At 32.6% G+C, this 17,115-nt stretch overlaps 1 protein-coding gene and 1 long non-coding RNA gene across 2 annotated transcripts in view; both read left to right on the top strand.

Moving 5' to 3' along the window:
* The window catches only part of shakB (Innexin family member shaking B), a 63,714-nt gene that overhangs the window by 34,538 nt on the left and 12,061 nt on the right, over positions 1 to 17,115 (top strand). The window lies entirely within an intron of this gene.
* Positions 13,482 to 14,430, top strand: LOC143193712 (uncharacterized). Its single transcript, XR_013005078.1, has 3 exons — positions 13,482 to 13,656; positions 13,722 to 13,961; positions 14,018 to 14,430. It is a non-coding gene; the product is annotated as an uncharacterized LOC143193712 (long non-coding RNA).

The raw sequence follows: 17,115 nt of genomic DNA, 5'->3' as shown, positions 1-17,115 counted from the left end.
TGAATTTAACAAATTTAAGAATAAGGCAGATCTGAGGTTTCAGAATAACTTCATTTTGCTGTTTTCTCACCACACATTACGTTCTGTTACACAGTGCTATTTGTTATCTCTTTCATTCACTGTGTAGCGACCTTGAAGCACGTTGAATTTTATATCGTGGAATAACTGTCCACAAAATACATAGAAATATAATCCCAGATGTCGAACACGGGCGGGGTGCTATCAGCGCCAACTATGAAACGATAACGATTATCTGGCAACCCCGAGACGTTTATCTGGGATGTTATTGAAGGGTACTTGCAATCATTCAGTATCTGATCAGCGTTGAGTTCAGACCACTGACTGAATATAGACCCGAGCTTTACCTATTAACTGCCCAAGTTTCGTCAATAAGTGAACCCAGCGCCTATACCTTTCATTTATTTGTATTACCTTAATATTTTATATCGTCAATAAATAACGGTCACATCATATAAACAAGACTGTTTCATTTCGTTTTACCTTCATTCACCGAGTCAAATCATTTACTCATCATTTTATTTATCATTTTTTTACGTTATATTTTCTTTTATACAAAATTTTCAATATTTTTAATATGAATCGTTGTCGATTTTACTTTTGTTTCATTTGTTCCTCATTATTTTTTGTTTTAGTGCTGGAACAATGAACCTTAAATTTCATTTCTTTATTTCCATTAATTTTTTGTCCAAATTTTATTTCTTTCACAATCGTTTGAAGCCTTAGAGCTTTTGACATCACTATCTAATCATCAACATTTCGACTAAACATTTGTTTCGGTGCTATGTTTAAATCATAATGTCTTCCTTCGTTCGCATTCTTAGTCATATTGACAGATATTCTGATTTCAAAGGCTTTTAACATATGTGGCTACGGGTTAGTCACAGAGCAGCCCCAGAAGCTAGGTGCCGATTACAGTCACCGTAGACTCGCCATGCCTTCGCTGCGGTACCAGAATTGCCAATGTCTCGTCGTCGAACAAACGAATCTCCCACAGCGTCGATTACGGAAGCCCTGTCCGAAAAGTAGCTTGTTTTCAACATCGTTCATAGACCACGTTCTAGTGCCAAAGCAACGATGAAGCAACTGTATCTACAATACCGTAAGATATTAACAGCCGTATTAGCGCACCTTACCTTACCTTACCGTGTATTTCGTTTAACCAGCAGTAAAAAGCAATTTTGTTTAATCATATCCAAATGTTTTAGAGCTTTTTCTATATAGCATACTTTTTTTTATATATATTTATACCTTTTTTGTATATTTTTTGTTACGAATTATGTGTAAAATTCTGACAGGGGAGTATTGTAGCGACCTTGAGGCATGTCGACTTTTCATCGTGGAATAACTGTCTACATAACACCTAGAAATATAATCCCACATATTGAATAAAGCTATGAAACGATAACGATTATATGGGAACCCCGAGACGTTTATCTGTGATGTTATTGAGAGGTACTTTCAATCATTCAGTATGTTATCAGCGTTGAGTTCAGATGTACCACCATCAACTGCCCAAGCCTCGTCATCAGGTAAACCCAGCGCCGATACCTTTCACTTATTTGTATTTCCTTAATATTTTATATCGTCAGTAAATAACGGTCACATCATGTAAACACCACTGTTTCATTTCGTTTTACCTCCATTGACCGAGCCATATCATTGATCCAAAAACTGAACATAATTCTTCTCAACTTTGTAATTAGTAGTTATTTGTCCAATTGCTTTTGCCCACTAATTACATCAGTTTTAAATTTTGCAATCCACGAAATAGAGTAGATTGCCGTATCCAGAATAATCTGTTCTGAGTTTATTAAGAGAAACACTTTAGTAATGAAACCACGATGCTGTTCGACCATTTGAAATTAAATAGTTATCAGAAACTTCCTTTTTGTAGCTAAAAAAAAATAACAAAATTCTAACTTTACCTATTGAATGTGTTGAGCAGGCCTAATCTGGTACGGTTTGGCAGAATGATCTGGAGAGCAGGGTATAGATAATTAGGAAATGTCATAAGTGTACGTAGTAGTTTTTGAAAATGTTGTGCTTTATATATATTATATAAGGATGTCGCAACTGATTCGTAACGAAACGTAGCTTACTCCATATTAAAACATTTAATTGAAAAAATAGGTTATAAATGAAACAATATTTAAGTAAAGTATCTATTTCTCGTTTTGGTATCGTGTAAAACGAGATTTGATGCTTAACTCCATCGTGAGTCATAAAATCATTGCAATCATCAAAGTGTGCCAAGTACCCATGTTGTTTATACGTTTATTCTTAGACGGAAATCAAAACAATAACCTCACTAAAGCCAAGATCTTGTCAATTGTACAAAATGATAGTCGTTTAATTAATCTATTGTTTTCAGCTTTTGTTAAAACCGTTTTATTGTGAAAAAATGACCCTCATATATCATAACTGTTCTATTAATGTCAGAACGAAACGACTCTTCAATATGTCAGGAAGAAATATATATGTAAACTATTGTAATTTAATATAGATATAGGTTAATATATTGCGCAGTTTCGATGATAAATTTATAGAAGATTTTCAGTTTGTTCGAAAATGCTATGAAATCTTTTATACTTCACTAAAACATATGAATAAGAGTTAAAATAATGACAATATCGATAAAATAAACCTGTACATATGTTATACGAAATAATTTAAATGCGTTTTAAAAATTGGAGTATTTTCAAGTAATATAAATTCTTATAAATAAAGTGTTGGGAAAATTTTAATAATTTGTTGTTTTTCATTATTTGTATATACTAAACTTCCGTCATTGTAGGGTTACTGAGATTTCTGTGTGAAACTAGACCAACCTATATTCACAAGACTCTTTTGAAAAATTTTTATTTATTGGAACTGAAACAAACCTTAATCGGACTGACCCAGACGACACTAAAAGTCGACACGGCTAAAATTTCATTTGTTCACACCGTACATGCGCACTTTCGGAATTACTTAAAATCTGTCGGAGGACGAACAATTGACAGAAGACCAGAAGAATACCTGATTGAAGTGGCGGTTTTTACGATTAAGTTATAGACTGATAATTTTGATTAATAATAGAAAAATTAACATATATAGATAACTATGAATCTAATAATTTGATAGTTTTTCTTTGTGAATTAGGTATATAGGGATAATAATAAAATTTGGTAAGTTTTGATTAATACTTTAAGGTTAAGTTAACCTCTACTTTGTTATTTTATAGCTAGGAATATAATATAAAAGGATATTTATTATTTGTAACATGTTCGAAGACTATTAGGAAATCTGTACAAAAATATTAACAAAACATGAACAAAATTAGGAGTCAGAATGAAATAACAGCCGAATGAAAGTAGTCATATTCATCTTCATTTGTTGACAGTAGACCGTTCAATTTGACCAGTCTCTTTGATATCAGTGCGGGCCCTGTAGGTATTTATGAAGCTTCTACGGGTCTTTGGGTATAACCCTTTTCGCATATTATGGTTATACTTAAACTAATTTTCATCGTCCGTTCAAAAATGGACACTCGGTCTACTAAAATTACACTTTTAATTATTGAGGAACCCAAGTATCGATCTTATTTTGATATAAAGTCTCATGTCAATGATTCAAAATTATTTTATGGTCGTTATTATATGTCTGTCTATATACCAGAGTCTTAGCTTAGCTTAGTGTCCAAAGAAATATCCAAAATGGATAAATGTTGAGGTAAAGAACTTTATGGCTCTGGAATAACTGAATTACGCACTCGACAAATATTTTGTTATGTTAAAGTATAAGATCCCAGCGTTTGCCGTAAGCCGTAACCGCATTTAAAATAGGAACTACATCACCAGAGCAAAAATTCATATATATCCATCCACCTGATTTATCATCATTTGCATTTTTTCAATTTGCAAAACAGATGAAAAGAAAAATATTAGCCCAAATGGCACTAAAACAAACAATCATTCTGAGTTAAATTAGACTGTTGAACGGACTTATAATAAAAATAGAATATATTTCACAAGTATTTTTTTTCTTGTCAAGTCATATCAAAGAGATCTCTGATATCAATATAATTAAAGTGTAGAACTGGACATGTGTGTTAAAACCTATGTTACAAATATTGTTTTTTATGTAAATTGCTATATAATTTTAATTTGTTAGATATAAGTTTACATCTTAGACTTATTTAACTGTTTATATTACACTTGATGACGCTCTATAACTATACATTTTATTACACATTATATAAAGAATTAAACTTTATCTAACTATAAGATCTATTTTTAAATTTAAATGAACCAACTAACGCAGAGTCTGCGTCAGTAGCTGTGCATTTTGAAGACATACTCAGACGCCTTTAATAGATAACATTTGGGTCTCTTCATCGAGTCAGTTATTTTAAGAATTTTTACCACCACCACTTGGAATTGTTGATATGAATTCTGCCTTCAATAATTTTACGATTATGGATTTCAGTCATAAAACTTAAAGGCAAAACTAAATAAAACATGCTTATTTTTCGTTAATATATGATAAAATGCATGTATTTTTAAAACTAGTTAAGCAAACTGCATTTCTGTTTGATGTGCCTTAATATATGAACGATAAATAGTTCTTCCCGATATCTACAATTATATAATGGTGATGAGTTGGCTACTTTCATCTATAATGGATATGGATATTCGCAATTTAAGCTCAGCAATAATATTTAAGTAGCATAATTTCAATTTTGATAGAATAAAACTAGATACTTAACGTGTTTATGTATAAAATATCATATATTACAGCAGTAGGATAGACCTCTTGGTTATTGTGATTAATCACTTTTTTGTTTGATGCCCATTTTGAAGAGTTAGTTATTTTGGTGAAGAGACCTTAATTTGAGGCACTTTTCCGAGCAGGATATAGAAATATCAATAAACCATATATAATATCCATTTTTTAATTTCTATTTTTTTGACGTTTTGGGATAACATCTCATTATTCTCAGACCGAATGCAAACATTTTACATTTTTTCACGCCAAAGTTTTAATACGCCAAAAGGAATTTCCAAAATTGACTATCAATCAGTCTAAAGAACATGTTTATGGCTTAATAATCTGATATGTGGTGTAAAATCTACCTACAAAGGGAATTATCAAACTCAGCAACTTGAAAATGGATGAAGTTATTATAATACTCAAACGTGGAACACAAGCATATTAAGTAAAATGTTGTTGACCAAAGTGCTACCAGTAATATCCGAAGTATTTAAAAAAACACTCTGATTTGCCTTTTATATACATGTGACATATAACAATTACAAAATATTACAACCGCTACATTTACTGATGACACATGAATTTATGGAATTCAGTTATTTGAATTTTCTGCGAGAAGTAATATCAACATAATACAAATAACAGTTCAATTGAAAAGTCCCCGGCCTAGAATAGTAAAACATATTTTTTAGCATAATTAGTTTTTTTTAATCAACATAATTCCCTTCGAGGGTGATACATTAATTATAGCGACCTTCCAACTTTTCGATAATATTGTTGTAGTACGATTTGTCCTTTGATTCCAAATAGGCCTCAGTTTCGGCGATCACCTCTTCATTCGATGAAAATTTCTTCCCAGCGAGCATTCTTTTGAGATCTGAGAGCAGGAAATAGTCGCTGGGGCCCAGATCTTTGTCCAGATCTTGAAAATATAGTGGATAAGGAAGCAAACTGAAGGCCAATTCATGGATTTTTGCCATCGTTTTAGTGACTTGTGGCGCGGTGCATTGTTTTAGTGAAGCAGCACGATTTTTTTTCTTCAAATGTGGCCGTTTTCGGCGATTTCGTCCTTCAAATGGTCCAATAATGCTATGTAATAGTCGCCGTTGATGGTCCTTCCTTTTTCAAGGTAGTCAATGAAAATTATTCCATGCGCATCCAAAATACAGACGCCATAACCTTGCCGGCCGACTGTTGCGTCTTCCCACGCTTGGGAGCGGGTTCATCGTGTGCAGTCAACTCAGATGATTGTCGATTGGACTTCGGAGTGAGATGGTGGAGCCACGTTTCATCCATTGTCACATATCGACGCAAGCACTCGGGTTTCATCATTCATTTGATCTTCAAGCACTATTCCGAATAATCAACTCGTCGTTGTTTTTGGTCAAAAGTTATCTCGCCCGGCACCCACTTTGCACAGAGCTTTTTCATACCCAAATATTCGTGAATGATATAATATAAACGTTCAGTTGATATCTTTAGAGTGTTTAATATTTAATTCAATTTCAATTGACGGTCATTCAAAATAATTTTGAGGATTTTTTAAATGTTTTCGTCGGTAACAACCTCTTTTGGGCGTCCACTGCGTTCGCCATCTTCTTTGCTCATTGCATCACTCATGCATCACCACGTTTAAATTTAGCATACCAATCCTTGATGGTTGATTTTCCTGGGGCAGTGTCCGAAATCTCGGCATCAAGTCAAGTTTTTGCTTCAACTGTATTTTTTCCATTCAAAAAGCAATATTTTATAAACATTCGAAATTCTTTTTTGTCCATTTTTTCTCAATAACAAAAGTTGCTTCACTCAAAATACTATAATTCACAAACTAATGATCCGACAGCTGTCAAATCTATACACGCAACTTTTGAGGGTTAGGGCTAACTAAAAAACATATGGATTTAATTCTAGTATCGCCATCTATGTGTCAGGCCGGTGACTTTTGAATTGACTTGTTATTTCAGAATATACTCCTGAGACATATTATGAAATCACCCAGTGATCTTATGTAGTCGTGTACTGATGTGCCCTAAATAATAAAAATACTGAAAATGCGACCAAGTTTTGTTTTCTTTTATTCTATTATAGACTATGTAATGGGTTTTCCTAGAAAAGCAGCTAGTTTTCAGTCACTCTAGAAAAAAATTGCTGTAAAAACTTAGTCGGCTACGACTAGTGATTATATATTTATTAAAAAACTAATTTTGAACATCTAAACCTCTAATATCAAAATAGATAAGCAATGCCAATGAGGAAGTTCCCATAAGCTTTGCTTTATTTTCATCTCAAAAATTTATTTATTCACAGTTTTGTATTAAATATTTTCTTTTGGTTCATAAAATTTTACAAAAATATTGTATCTACTTATAGTCACACCTAAGCGAGGTATTTATCCAGTGTTTATTATAATCTTACATAGAAAAATTATCTTGTTGATTTTACTTGTGACTCACAGTCATGCTACACAAAATTGGAAAAAGCATTGATATAATGTAAATATTTATTCTTTAATTTGGAAGCAAACGTTTTACTAGTTCTTTATCTGTTATACGGCCTAGATGAATAGTATCACCTCATAGTAATTACACAAAATTCTAATTTCTACGTTCTTCTTAAATAAACAGTTCCAACGTTTTGTTGTTAATATAATAGTACTAGGTATGTGTTAATATTCTAATTATACAGTATTTACGTATAAATTGTAGTAGTATGTTTTACTAGGAAGTATATTCTATTTATTTTATAGTTTTACGTTGATCTAAACTAGAGTGTCTGTTTCGCTACCAATATAGTCGCGAGTTTGAACCATGTATGAATTTGACAGATGCCTAGGTGGCTTCTAAGATGATATGCATAGTCAGTATTTGGGAGTCGTCAGAGATTAATATTTTAAGAGGTGTAAATCTGGAGTAATTGATAGCCAAGGTATGCTAATTAGAGATATCAAATAGAAACTGCACAGCAGGACAGATTATTAAATTCTCACATACATTGATCTTTGAGTAAACTCCAACCAGACTTTAAAATAGGTAGATTTTCGGTATATACTTGCACAGTATATATTTATATACAACTAGCTGACCCGACAGACTTCGTCCTGTCAAAAAGATTTGTAATGTGGCAGTTTTTGTGCCTACGTATTTTAAAAAATTCTCCTGAACAGAACCATCACCCTGGTGATAGGGCGTTGTGAATAAAAAATAATTAAATAAAACATATATAAGGATTGAAAAGTAAGTAATCGCTTTATTGTTAATCATGTGAATCATAATTATTATTATTATTATCATTGTAGTGCTTTGTGGTATACGATGTTTTTTGTTTGATTACCTGGCGCATAGAAAAACAAATCTGATGGTTTTCCAACACGGGAACAGGCAACATACAATTGACCATGTGAGAAACATGGGTTTTCTAGATTAATACCACAAACACTTAATGATTGCCCCTGGGACTTGTTTATAGTCATAGCAAAAGCAAGCCGCACTGGAAACTGTAGTCGTTTAAACTCAAATGGCACATCAGTCGGAATCATTGGGATGCGCGGTATGAGAACATCTTCTCCTTTATACTTTCCTTTGAGTATAGTTGCTTCTATCACATTGTTTAGTAATTTTTTTATCGCTAACCGTGTACCGTTGCAAAGACGCGGTTGGTTGATATTTTGCAACATTATAACCACCGATCCAACCTTTAATTGAAGATTGTGAGGTGGCAATCCTGACAAATCCAGCGAGTTTAAAAATTCCGGTGGATAGTTGACTACATCATCTTGATTAGTAGCCGAATCAACTGATTTATATATCCTCAATTCGCCTGTAATTTGTTGTTGAATTTTGAAATTTAATTCATTTACATCTATGTTTTTTGCAGCCAGTATAGCTCGTTCGCTCAACCAATCATGTTTTCTGTAATTTTGAGAAACATCTGGAAACACCTTCTGAATAAGTTCATCTTTTGATCGAGTTAACTGACAAAAACTTTGAGGAAAGTTAATGCAGCCAGTCAACATGTCTATAGGAAATTTGCCATTACCAATGTCAATGAGTTGTTTAGAGAATATGTTTCCAGATTGGTCATTTTGCAACTCGACACGCATATTCTTGCTTAAATGAAGTACTTTGACATGTTTCCACAAATTGGAGGACTTTAGACATGCATTGAGTTCATCAGCTGGCGTTGATCGTGGAATCACTGGCAATGTTTGACGAAAATCTCCTGCTAATAAAATCATTGCACCACCAAATCGGTTATTATTGCTACGTAGATCTTTTAAGGTTCTGTCTAAAGCCTCCAAAGATTTTTTATGTGCCATCGTGCATTCATCCCAAACAATCAATTTACATTGCTGCAAAACCTTTGCCATTGCAGAGTTCTTCGAAACGTTGCAGGTTGGAGTTTCATTGCTTTGCATATTTAATGGCAATTTTAGTGCTGAATGGGCTGTTCGACCACCTTCAAGCAAAGTTGCTGCGATTCCCGACGAAGCGAGTGCAAGTGCAATTTTATTTTGTGAGCGAATTGTTGCTAATATTAATGAAATCAAAAAAGTTTTTCCTGTACCACCAGGTGCATCTAAGAAGTAAATCCCTCCAGTTTCATCATTTGTTACTTTCATAAGAGTTTCAAATACATACTTCTGTTGTTCATTTAACAGTGGAAGATTTGTTTGAATTAATTCTTTCAAAGCGTTGAGATCATACAGTCTTTCTCGATGCAACTCTTGGTTAAAAGCGTCATGCATTGGACGATTGGGCGCGGTCAGGCCTAATTGAATTAATAGTTTGTTTGACATTATCAAGCACATGTCCTCAATTGAAATCAATGCTTCATTGTAAATTTCTTCACTGATTTGTATATTTGGATTTCCCATTCTATTCCGTATTTGATACAAAATATCATCACACATATAATCTTTGTACTTCATCCACAAATCAATTGGGTTTGATGGGAAGCATGTAGATATGATTATAGAAAACAATGTTCGTATTTGATGAGCGTGTGATGATATTACAGCATCATTGAGAGTTTGATCCCAATGAGCGTCATTTTCAAGCAATTGCAAACGTTGACAGGCTTCTCTGTAGGATCCACACAATTCACCATCAACAGTTCGTAACTGTTGGAATGATGTTGGGCCACGTACATTGACTAATAGCAGTCGTAAATAAAAACATTCATCATTGCTTGGATGTACTGAATAAATCCGGCCAATCGCATCGGTGGAATATACATCTGTATATCCTGGAACTGGTTTTCCTTGTTTCCGTCGTATAAATCTCCTTGAGGATTGATTCCAGGTATAATATTTTGGCATTTCAGAATATAGCAATGTTTGTGCGAAATCATCGTTTTGGCATGTCTCAAAAAAACTGGTTAATGTAGTAGATGGTGGCTGAGCAGCTCTTTGTACTGCGTTCTGTGCTGTAAAATACACTCTTTGTCCATTTTCTAAATGCACAGCTAAGTGAACAACAGAAGGGTGTCTCTCATGAATAGGAAAAGAAAATATTCGCCAAACTGCTTCATTACTACTGACATAGCGGCCCATTTGGTATTGGGTAACTTCATCATTAGAATTCTCTGCACCAATTCCAATCACAGCCATATCACTCCCTTTGGTTACATATTTGCAAATGTATTTAATCGATTTCACTGAATGGCAAGATTCAACGTTGATGTGTGCTTTGAATGTCTTTGATAAAATGGGTGAATATGGAACAATCCAACGATTATCTATTTCAATATCTTGTTAATTTAATTTGACTATTGTTGATTTTCCATTGTCTGCTGTCGATCTGCGACGATACAATGGATAACCGTCATTACCAGTAATTGTTTCCGATATTAATGTCCGTGGATATCGTTTTGAACATTTACCATCCATCATACACGGTGAATTTTGATTAAGAGTTCCACAGGGACCATGTATCATGTTTTTGATAACTACCTCATGCAATCCAGGATCTACTTGTACATTAGGGATTTCAGCTGATATCACTGCATCAACTTCATTTGGCCTTATCTTTTCAACCAACCAAATCAAAATGTGTGCATGTGGCAATCCTCGTTTCTGCCACTCCACAGAATACATCCAGCAGCGTGTCTCACCAAACACATTATGTTTTACGATGAAATTCATTAAAGATTTCAACTTTTGTCTAAAGACTCTGGCTGTAATATCATGACGATCAATGGGTGATTGCCCAGGGAATAACTCCTGCTTAATTTCTATCCATTGCGGATTGCATGTAAATGTGATGAACAAATCTGCTGTACCATAATGACGAACATACGACATGGCATCTTGAGCATATTCGTGCATATGCCGAGGGCTTCCGATGTATGTTGCTGGAAGAATAGTCATCCGACCGACATTCTGTGCATTTCCATCAGTATTAATCGCATCTCGAAGGTGAATATACTCTTCAGATCGGAGTTTGGTTTGATTCAACCTGATGAATGTTAATCTCTCCGTTTCAATTTTAACATACATGTCAACAACATCCTTGAACCGTAAAAACCATCCTTGAACTTCAACGAACATTTTAAAAAAAGATTTGGCCAAATTGGTCCAGGCGTTGTTGAGTTATACGCTTACCAACACATTTTGCGATTCATTTTTATATATAAGATTCTTCTAAGCGTGTGTATGTAATTGAATTCCTAAACGGTTCGGCCGATTTTAATCATATTATTCGAGTGTATCTGGGTGGATTCGAGAACAGTATATAGTTACAATTATACAGTAGGTCGGTGCGATAAGGTCCAGAAATTCATAAAAAGATGTTCATTCTAAACAGGCGTATGTCTGTCAAAGACATATAACAAGCAAGATGAACGGCTTTGACAGATCAAGCTAAACTGAACCTGAACTGAACCTAATCCCCAATATACATTAGTTATACATTAATGTTCACGGTACATTCACGGGATATACTGTGTCATATATTATACAGTATGTGTTAATTTATAGTAGCAAATTGAATAATAGGCAACATTACCAGCATATGAAATATATTGAGATATTGCCATTTATTGTTATATTTTAAGTATTTTCCTGTTAATTTTAACTTATGAAGTTACTTATATACATTTGTTGTGTATTTATCACAGCAAAATAGTACGTCTTCGAGTACGAACAGAAAATATTGGTCGATGTTCACATAATGGAGAAATAGTTCGTAGAAATAGTATTCAATAGAATTAAAGGAAAACACCTGACGGAAAATGTATATTTAAAAGACCTGGTTGCAAGCATATCTGTAAATGAAAGTCGAGAGAAACTCAAGTACATCTGTGAGGTAATAAATTGATTGGAACAAGAGAAACGTCAACGAGACACCAACACAAACAGAGAATTTGATCAATAACACGTGCAAGAACATTGCGCATTGACACGTTTATCACAGACAACGAAATGGACTATTTGTCATGAAAAATCGTCATCGGCAACATGTTGAAAGATTAATCAGTTGGTATTTACTGTGCATCAAGAAAAGTTTCATTTTCATTATTAAGTATGCCACCTCAACTACTGAAAACGGTATTAGCTGGAGCCATAACTCAATCAAAATTGCTTTTCAGTAAAATTAGTATATTCAATTCTTGCCTCCAAATGACGTCACTCGAAGCAACAAAAACCGTTTAGAATCAGTATGGTCGTATTTTTGAATAAACATTCAATATTTAGTGTTGTGCGATCAAATTGGTCCTTTGTTTTCAATTCCTAATACCCATCCAATTTTTTTCAATTTTACTGTTTGTGTAACGAGTATAAATACATTAATACACCCTGCCTATACAACTACATGGAGGACAGCGGATTGTAGTAACTTTGTTGACGATTTTACAAAATCAGTATCAATTGGTCCAGTTATTGGTCAATAGTTTAAAGATATAAAGTTAAAAAATCCTGTTTCAGAACACTAATTAAATAAAATGCAAAAATATTTTATATTTGGTTTAATTGTTCCAATATTAGAATTATTATGTGTTTGAATGATTCTGATCAGCGATATTTGTTGTTGAAGGTGCGAAGTATTAATCCAAATAAATATTAAAAAGCCTGACCTAACGGTTAACTTCGTTATATTCGGTTTTTATATTTCTGTATATAAGTCAGGTGCAGGTTGCAACATAACTGGTACAAAAAAAACAACAACAAACATAAGGAAATGTTGTACAAAATGGGCTGGCAAAATAGACAATAATTTGAGTAACATATATTCCAAAAATTTATCTCACTAAATTCCTGCCGTTTCTATAGAATATAATCAGCAAACCAATGTTAAGAATACATGCAAGTAACACCCAATGCAACGTTTGACCCTAATATCGTCTCATATTTTCTAGGATGCGTTATTCCCAACATCTCCGAATTTGACATATGCGCACTCTTCAGCATAAAATAAATCATAGAAAAGAATAAACTATATGAAACTATATTGTCCTCCTTTTCTAACGGCGGTCCATTCTTTTCGAGTCGATCGGTACTGTCAATCAGATCAAAACAACAACAAAGTCTAGAATATTTAGATTTTATGTTACATTAATAATTCTATAGTAATAGTAATTAAATTGTTGTATTATTCTTGGTGGTCTAGCATACATTGGTTTTAAAATATGAAAGTACAAGGGTAAGTGCAGAATGTAAGGTTAAATTTTCAAAAGTTATAAAATCCATACAGAATCGATTTTATTTATAGTGGGAATTTTAGCTGCCAAATTTATAACACATCATTTTCAACTACCTGGAATAGGTACATATGCCAAAATTTAATGATAACAAGAACAGAGAAGAAAATGATTCTTGTTGTGTTCAAAGTATTCAAGTCATTAATGAGGTTTATCCATCAGTAGTAGCAAAAACTGTAGTAACTGGTAATAATTAGACATTTATTTTAAACATAATATATTTTAGTAATGATGTAAATTTTGTTTTATAGCTAAGATGTAGCTAGAATTTGTTGAGAGTAAAAGTTGAAGAATGTGAAATTCAGAGAATCACAGAATAAATTAGACAGCATTTTGCTAAGATATAGAACAGTGTATCGTGATACTTTGAAATAATTAAATTTGCTAACAAGAATGGACCTGGATCAAATAACCAAACTATAAAACTATCAACGACACCCTAGTGATCTAATGACAAGGAAAATATAATGCATTATTATATAGGGGCATAGGTAAACAAATTATTGTTTTGTGAATATAATGATGTATTGACTGAGATGTCTTTTAGCTTTAAAACAGGATCATCCATTTGTTTTAGACTAGTAAATGTACAATATGTTAAACGAAAGCTTGAGGTAGCCAATTTATTAATGGAGTTTTTGGATCAAGAATAGTAACGATAATATTTGGAGATTTTTAGGAATATTTTACTGCTTTCATATATAGTGGTGACTTTTTCGTTTCATTTTAACTATATTGGCTGTGTTTAATCTAAATGATTTTGGTCTTTTTTATGGTAATGTATTATTTATATGATGGTAATAAATTATTTATATGGTTCTTGGAGTTCTTGTTAATTGTTCAAATATGTAAATTTATTTAAATATGATGTTTTTATAAAAACAGAAAGGCATATACAAATTACTTTTATTATTTCCTTTTATTCAATAATTTTTTAAATAAAATGTGTTATTTCCAAAATTTTACCATTTTTATTTACCTCCTGAATCTATATATTATACCTGCTTAATATATTCGACATAATCGCGATAAAAAATAAGTAAATAAACATGTAATAAAATATAAAATATATATATATATATATATAAAAAATCTATAAACACCAAATTCGGAAATGTTACCGAATAATGTGTCCTATCGAGATATGCATATATATTTTCTTGATCTTTTAATTGCTTTTAAAACTGCTTAATCGGTGTAAATCGAGTGACATCGACAATGCCAACCAGTTAAAAATATTTGACAACAAATATTAACCGTTTAACCAATATCATATTTAAAATATAGGAACCAATAATATTCATTCAAAGATTTTAGTAATCTTAATATGATCCTTTATTTTAAATATAATTTTTATTTTAAGTTACTTCAAATTCACCTGTTTCGATGCTTGAAAAATATCGACGCTATAACTACTTTAAATCGGACAATCGTGATGTTAACCAAGCAACTATTTCAGAAGAAATAACATACACAGGTTGAAGAACAATAAATAAGGTTGATACAAGAAGCTCAAGCCTGAGTTGGTTCTAAATTTATCTCGGCACGGTGTGAGAAAGGAAAGCAAAATATGTTTACCGCAGAGTATATAAAGTTTTCCAAACGTGGTGTCAGTTGTCGAGATGTGTGAGCTGGAAATGCTTGCGCTCATCACCGAAAATTATGGTTGAGTCAGTAAAAACAATAGGTGGCGTTAATGGACATGTTTATTTTAAACATTCTCTGTCGTTGATTAATTCTCAGATCAACACAATTCAAAATTAATAAATATATCACGTGACCTTTATTTATTTTATACTATCTATTAATCCAGAAATATTTTAATATTATATTGTAAAATTGCACTTTATCTCAAAATAAATGATTAATACTATATGAACATAATTTAAGGGTAATTAATCCTATAATTTAATTTTAAAGGATTTAAAACAGATGGTATTAAATCGCATCGAGTACATTTGTAACCAATCATTTGAATCATGTTGAAACCTCATTAATAGACTTTACTTTTTAGTCTACGTCATTTGGTCAAAGTTTGAACACAATATTTTTAGTGTGCGTGTGCGTCTAAATGTATTTTACTTTTTTAATTAATTTTGAAGAAAAAGACGACTGAAAGTCATCGAATGATTTGTGAAGTTTATAGCAACAAGGCCTTATTGATTTCGACCGGTCAATACTTGGTTTAGTTTTAAAAGTGGTGATTTTTACGTCGAAGGCAAAGAGCGTTTTAGACAGACATATAAATCTGAAGACGAGGATTCTCGATGAAGCATCAATGGAGATTTCTATAAACTACAATTGCGTTTTAGCTAAAAAGCTGTGCGAAAAACGGTCAGAAAGCAAAGTCATTACAATGTTATTTTTCAGCAATGACAATACTTGACCCCATGTTGCAAAACTGGTCTAAATATACTTGGAAACATTAAAATAGGAAGTACCTCCCGACCCACCTTATTCTCAGACCTTGCTCGTTCTGCCAAACAATAGGTCGATTCGTGGATAGCATTAAAAGTTACATCGTCCTTTAGAGTCAGTAATTAGTCTGAATTTGCCTGATTTAGACTGAATAATATATATTGTACCGACTTTTCATAATATAGTTTTAGATTTAAAAATATCATTTAAACATTAATTTATAAGCCATAGTGTGAGAATTTTTAAAAAATAAATACGATGGCAGTTTAATAAGACAATGGCTTTTTGAAATGATATTTCTTGTGCTTTTTTTTTAAATTTTATTCCTTTCAAGTAATAGGTTAAAATGACCTCCAAATAGACGCTTGTCTATTTGGAAACGAGAAATAGTAGCAGGTGGCTAAATCCGGATAACATGCTGGACGATGTAACAGTCCGTAAATCCATTTTATGAATTTTTTAAGATGATTACAATGGTGCACTAGCGTATTGTCTTGATCAATTTCAAGATAATGTGGAAAACTTTGACTGGCTGTTGAGCCGCAAGTCGATGTCTACAGCTTCTGAAACCTCACGTACTTTTATTCTCCTATCATCCAACATTATTCCAAGGATATCTGGCGTGACGACGTCTTTAGGATGACCTGACTATTCGGTATCACTTGTTCATGGGTACGATCATAACGTAACTCAGAAAACTACTTCTAGCCATTGATACTGATCAATTCAGTTATATTTTTTTTGCGCGAAAATGTATAGCGAATCCGCGAAAATAACTTTTCTCCATTTTCGTTTAAATGCAACAGGTTGTCTGTTGTCGATAGCTGTCAAAGATAAAATAAATGACGCAGCTTGAAAAAATCTAATAATTTTATCAAACTATATAATATAACTTGAATGGACCTGTTTAATGTCCTGCAATGTAATGAGTTGTTTAATGACATGATGAAATTAAAAGGGGTGATTGTCGGAGTAGAAATGAAAGAAAAATCAGATTTAAATTTAATTTGTTTTTTTTTAAATATATTTATTTGAACAACCCTCCAATTTATGGATCTCATCACTACGGTGATTGTGAATGATACGTTTGTGTTTTTACCATCAATGATTGCATCGTGTTGCACACTCACTTAGGCATTGTATTTATGCTTGCATTGCATTGCTTCCAATTACAGCTTCTTATTTTGATGGATATTCAGGCTATATTAATTTTTAGATAGTTTTAAA

The sequence above is a fragment of the Rhynchophorus ferrugineus genome, unplaced genomic scaffold (assembly GCF_030347505.1).
Source record: "Rhynchophorus ferrugineus isolate W39M unplaced genomic scaffold, kcgeb_rfMv2 rfM1, whole genome shotgun sequence".
NCBI lineage: Eukaryota > Metazoa > Arthropoda > Insecta > Coleoptera > Curculionidae > Rhynchophorus > Rhynchophorus ferrugineus.
This window is presented reverse-complemented; position numbering and strand designations above follow the sequence as displayed.